Source organism: Pituophis catenifer, unplaced genomic scaffold (assembly GCF_029215685.1).
Source record: "Pituophis catenifer annectens isolate HBS135680 unplaced genomic scaffold, rPitCat1.0.hap2 SCAF_1, whole genome shotgun sequence".
NCBI lineage: Eukaryota > Metazoa > Chordata > Lepidosauria > Squamata > Colubridae > Pituophis > Pituophis catenifer.
Window position 1 is genome coordinate 181,045,596 of NW_027256881.1, and position 6,000 is coordinate 181,051,595.

Genomic DNA, 6,000 nt, shown 5'->3' on the forward strand with positions numbered 1-6,000 from the left:
ACCAATTTCTAAAAACTAAGCAACAAATGAAATAAGGAGGGAGGAGGAGCCTGAATAGAATTATTCAAAATCTCCTTGGAAGGTTGTTTTTCTTCAACTCTAAGCATAGATGGATTTATTTAGTTGGAAGAATTTAACACTATTTAGATGTAAATCAAGTTACTTTAAGAATCATTGCACTAGGTTAAGTCTAGAGTTCAAGAATTGGGAAGAAAACACCATCTGGACTTTTCCCTTAGAGGAAGTCATATTCATTTATTCCTATTTCACTTGGAGGTGTTCTAGAAGGTAGGGAATTTTAGGAAGGGAAACATCCAGGGAAATGATGGGAGAAGCTCTGTGACTGCTGAAGTCGTTGAGAAATCCGGTAAAGAAATCTTTCTGAAGAGATGATCCATGAGTCACAGGTTTTTTAATACTTTGCTAAAAACTCTATTTCACACAGTACAAAGTACAATATTTATTTCATTTAGGTATAGGATTACTGTATATGCTGTATGCTAACGTAACCATTAAAAACCAAGGAACAATTTTATACTTTTTTCTTTATTTATAACATTTTTAAACTACCGGAGTTTCAAAGGAGTCTAAACAGTGTGCAATGCGAGAATATAAATTATTAATTACAAATTACAATACAGTATAATACAAAATAGGCATTGGCTCTGAAAATCCCATGATCAATTCAAAAGCCAGTCTGCAAAAACTGCTGTTATTACTGGATTGAAAGCTATGCGAATGCAAGTCACCATTGCCTGGAGGCAAGTTGTTCCAAAGGAGAGATATGTCAGTGAGACTGCTCGCTTTCATGTCCCCTCCTGTTATACCTTGAGATAAAAGGGAACCTTCAGCAGATACTCCTTTGTCACCCATTCTGCATGGGAAGAAGTTACTTGCAAAAGGCTGTCTATTAGATAGCCAGGTCTCTAGATATCCATGAATATACCCTGTTTCCCTGAAAATAAGACATTGCCTGATAAAAACCCAATCGGGTTTTTGAGCACATGCACTAAAATAAGTCTCCCCTGAAAATAAGCCCTCCCCGAAAATATTTAAACACAGAGCTGGAAATCAAGTATCAAGGCCACACGCTTATTTCAGGGTTCAAAAATATATATGACAGGGTCTTAATTTCGGGGAAACATGGTATAAATATTGAGAAGTACATGAATTGCACTTTGCAATAATTGATAACCAATGCTGTTCCTGCGGTAATATTTGCAGCCTATTAAACATGCAGACCATGGTTTCTGGGCCAGCCAAAGTTTCCAATGGTCTTCAAATGCATATAGCAAAAATTGTTCTGTCCCCATCCCACACACGCACCCCCACAGATGGCCCGGAGTTAATAAGTCACACAACAAAATCTTTGAAGAGAAAGCTGGCAGCAACCCAGTGCCTAGCTGCCAATTCAAACTTTTACTCACACAAAACAAAGATTAGACTGCAAGCATTTTGATAAAGCAGGCAAAGTTTCAACAATACAAGGATTAGTCCAAATGCAGTCCGACAAGGCAGGCAGAAGTCCAGTAACGCAGAGATCATGGATTATTTCTAGTTTTTGCTCATCACAAACTGAACCGGCCACCACACCCACATTTATACCCTGTGGGGTGTGGTTCAGTGACTCAGCTAATCTCTGGCACGCCTTCCCCTCTGCTGCGCACGCTTCTCCTGCGCCACTGCCGAGGATCCAGACAGCACTTATCTACTTCATCGCTGTCCACCTGTGGCTGCGGGGACATGCTTGGCTCTGGGCCTATCTCTTGGCCTTCGGTGTCCTCCGGAGGCATTGCCAGAGAGGAGGGTCCTGGAGAGGGACGCCTTGCCAACTCCCTCACTCTCAGAGTCTGCATCTGTCGATAGCCCAGGCTCAGGCAACGGAGCCACAACAAAAATACAGGAATCCAGTTATGAGATAACAATGCATCCTGTTCCAAGTAAAGGTCTTATACAGGGGTCCCCAACCCCCGGTCCTGGGACTGGCGACAGTCCATGCCATGACAGAAACCACACCATGCAAACAGCGAAGCCTCATCTGTAGAATGCAGGCAGCACATGAAGCCACATCTCCTCTGGTCTGTGGAAAAACCTCTCTCCATGGAACTGGTCCCTGGTGCCCAAAAGGTTGGGGGGCACTGCTCTAATAGGCAGTCCAGGGTTGGGCCATAGCTGCCTGGCCACAGACTCTACCTGTCCATCAGGAGCTATGAGTCCAGAAGAGCCCCAAGTTGTGGTTCTTCTTTTTCTGGGCATGGGCCATTTCCACACATTGCAACAACTTTTACTGGATCTCCCATTCAGCTCAGGGTGACATTATAAAGGTGGATATCACATGCATATTGTTAATAGCTCCTCCTGAACAGATGGGTGAGTTCGTTTAGCACTTTCATGTAGATGTTCAATGGGACTGAAGATATGACCAAGAACTAGAAATAATTGATTTCTATGGGGAAATATTATATCATATGATCTTCATAAACAGGTTGCAGCAGATGGAGGTTTCTGTATCACTAAAAACAAAGGTATATCTGGCACGTCATACCTGTGGTGGTTTTAGCTCTTTTTGCATGGGAGAATAGCAATTATTTCCATGGATGTTTGTACAGCCCATGAGGAAGGACGTTTGACACTATGATGCAAGTCCCAACTTCCATGCTTCTTGTATCCTGGTACGGAACTCACTTGAATCTCCCCAGTGGACTCTTATGACTACAATAGGTCATAATGTATTGTGAGCCGCCCTGAGTCTTCGGAGAGGAGCGGCATATAAATTTAATTAATTAAATTAAATTAATTAATAATTTTAAATTTAAAAATGCTTTCTGAAGAGGAAAGTATTAAGTTCTCACTTCACCGCTCTTGATTTACTGTAGGTTTAGTAATCTCATTTTGTAAAAGAGGGGAAGAACATAGTGAAACTCACTGGGGAAAATACCTGACTCTACGCTACATATATTTGACCCCAAGGAATTTCAGGCAATAGAAAAACCAGTTTCAACTGGCCCGAGTTCTGATGCTGTGGGTGCCACATTGCTTATTTTTGGAATTATATGTACACTTGCAAGACCTGTAAGATTTGTTATATAATCTGAAAGAACAGCACATTTCCGTAACATATCTCAAAGCAAACAATCTTCATTAATATCACTATGTGGCATTGGAGAAAGAAGAGTAATTGAAAACTTCTAACATTTTTGGCTAGAAAGATTTATTGAGTTTCACCTCTTAGGTTCTTGGAATTTTGTTGGGTCTCAGTGAGGTGTTGACACTGTCTCCTTTAAGCACCCAATTTGAAAGTTGACTCTAAGGTCGATGCTTAGAAAACTGACTTTTATTTATTATTTTTTCTGTAAACTTGAAACAGTTCTTTGCAGAAAAGAGGCATTTGCTACTGAGAGATTTTTTTCTGTCCCAATGTTAAACCATCCTTATCTCATGTTCTATGCACAATAAAAGCATTTTCTCCTTTATTTCTACAGCTGAGTTACTGATGCACATAGCTATCTTGCCAGGCAAAGATAGTGCATGATGGCACTATCTAGTACCATGCTTCATAATTATGTTGCACATAGTAGATTCAATCAGATTAAAAACATATGCTAGGGATGAGGAGCTTTCACAAGCTTTCACAAGCTTTCATAATCAATTTCATTTCTAGTGTTAGAAATGCCCTTTTCTTTTGGGGCAAAGGGGTTGAACAAGATGTTGATGGCCAGTTTGTCCCCACAGTAACAGAAGTAACTGTTGTGATAAATTCGAGCTTGTGCAGTTAACTCTGCTCCATGGCTATGAAAAGGAATAGGAATTCATGCTTTTAAAAGAAGGTACACTATAGTACTACAACTTGGTTCAGATCGCTTCAGCAACTGGTTAAATATGAGAGACACAATATTTATTAGGATCACTTCTGATTTGAAGATTCACATCAAACTGGAAAGTTGAATTGGGTCAATTTGATATTAACAACAGCTTTCATTCATTTTTCCAATTTGATTTGGAAAAAGAAAATGATTTGGAGTTTTAGTGATCTTTTGAATTTAATTGAATTTCTAAATCCAAGTTTCATGCTGCCTGATACCCATTACATTCAGAAAAACAGATCAAAAGGAAATTCAAAATGAGTGCACTTTAAAAATTTAAATTTACTAAGTAAGCAGAACTTCTTTGGTATAACTAGAGTGAACAGTGAAGGACTTTTTAACTTCTTGATTCCATCTGATTTATAAAATAAATCAGACTTACTCACCAGAAGTTAACTGATATCAGTCACATGGACCAGACTTTATATTTATGAAGCACTCATTGTGATTTATTACATGGCTTAGCCCAAGCCTATGCTAACTTTAAGAGTTACTTTCGTGTTTGTTTTGAATTATATTTGGCTTAACAATAGCTTTTAGTTGTTATAAAAATACACAGAAAGTTTTAAAGGTGTACAACTGTAACATGGGAAGGAGTATGTTTCAAAATTTATAATAATAATTGTGACAACATAGGAAATGTGCCATTTTAATTCCCCTTCTCTATGTGTTTATATAAGATGTAAAATAAGTACTCAACTCATCAACTCCAGGATTGTGTAGAAAGCAATTAATCCTATTCATGCAATGCAATCAGAATTCATATTTCATAATATAATACAATCATTACAAATTATTTTAAAAAATGAAAACAAAAGTGCTGTGTAACTCTAGAACCATTCAGCACATTCTTCAATGTTTCTTGAACATTTCTTATGCTGAGAGTAATAAGACAGGTTAAAACCACTGGTTATGTCTTGGCTCTAAAATAATATGAAAACATTTTTTCCCATAGTAACTGGCATTGTTAACACATTGAGATTAAAAATGTTATTTCTAGGTAGATGCTTAGTGGATGATATATGATCCTCTTCCTCAATCAACAGCATTCCCTGGCCTGACCCTGGGCAGGCTTGCTTTTGCTAAGAATCAGTGATATTAATAAATAGAAAATCTGGAAGAAATCCAAAAATTTTATCCACCTCACAAATACAATTTGTCTGTTTTTCTGCATGAGATAGGATAAAACAAGTGTTCTCAACTGCCATCCTCAAATTTCTCAAGATAAGAGGTGGCCACTAAATACCTACGGCACTCAAAATTATTAAAAGTCAAGCCAATAGCCTTTTTTATGGTGCCCAGCTGGGCCACTTCTCCAATTTTGCACTATTAGAACTTGCTCTACCCAAATTTCTAAGATTTCCCCTTCAAGCCTCAAAATATGTCCTAATGCCTCCCTGAGATTGGAGACAAGCCTCATGAAAGTAGAGGTTAGAGTGTGGGAGGCCATAAAGAAATGGCTACATCACATAGCAAAATTCATACATACATATATAAAAGAAAACATGTATTTTATGCATGGAAAAAACACATATCCAGAGATGGGCTTTAGCTGATTCGGACTGGTTTGGGTGAACGGGTTGTTAAAATTCTGCTCAGTTCGGCGAACTGGCCAATTCCACCATTTGGCCATTTTTCGGGCCATTTTTGGGCTGAAAACACCCCAAAAATGGCCTGGAAAATGGCCCCAAAATGGCTGAAAACAGCCCAAAAAAGGACTGAAAACAGCCCAGAAATGACCCAGAAAACAGCCTGGAAGATTTCAAATCTTCAATTACCTCTCTTGAAGCTGTACAACAATCTGGATTTGAAAGAAGAAGAGGAATTCGCTTGTGTGGGCACACACTTCAGACCTCTCAATACCTCACATCCATTGTGCTTTTTCCTGCCCTGCTGTACAAATCTTTTAAACATTTGCTGGCAAACACAAAGTAAGCCTTCACCCCAAAGCATATTCACCCTTCTGAATTTGGATTATTACACACCTATATTAAATAGTATAAAATTGCACTACTAAGCACAATAACACCTGGACCATAGCAAAACTTTGTGAAAAAAATTGATATTAGTTGCCATACCCCATATATAGATTATGTTGAACAAATGTAATGTCTTTGGGTTGATTTAAAGCCAAGAT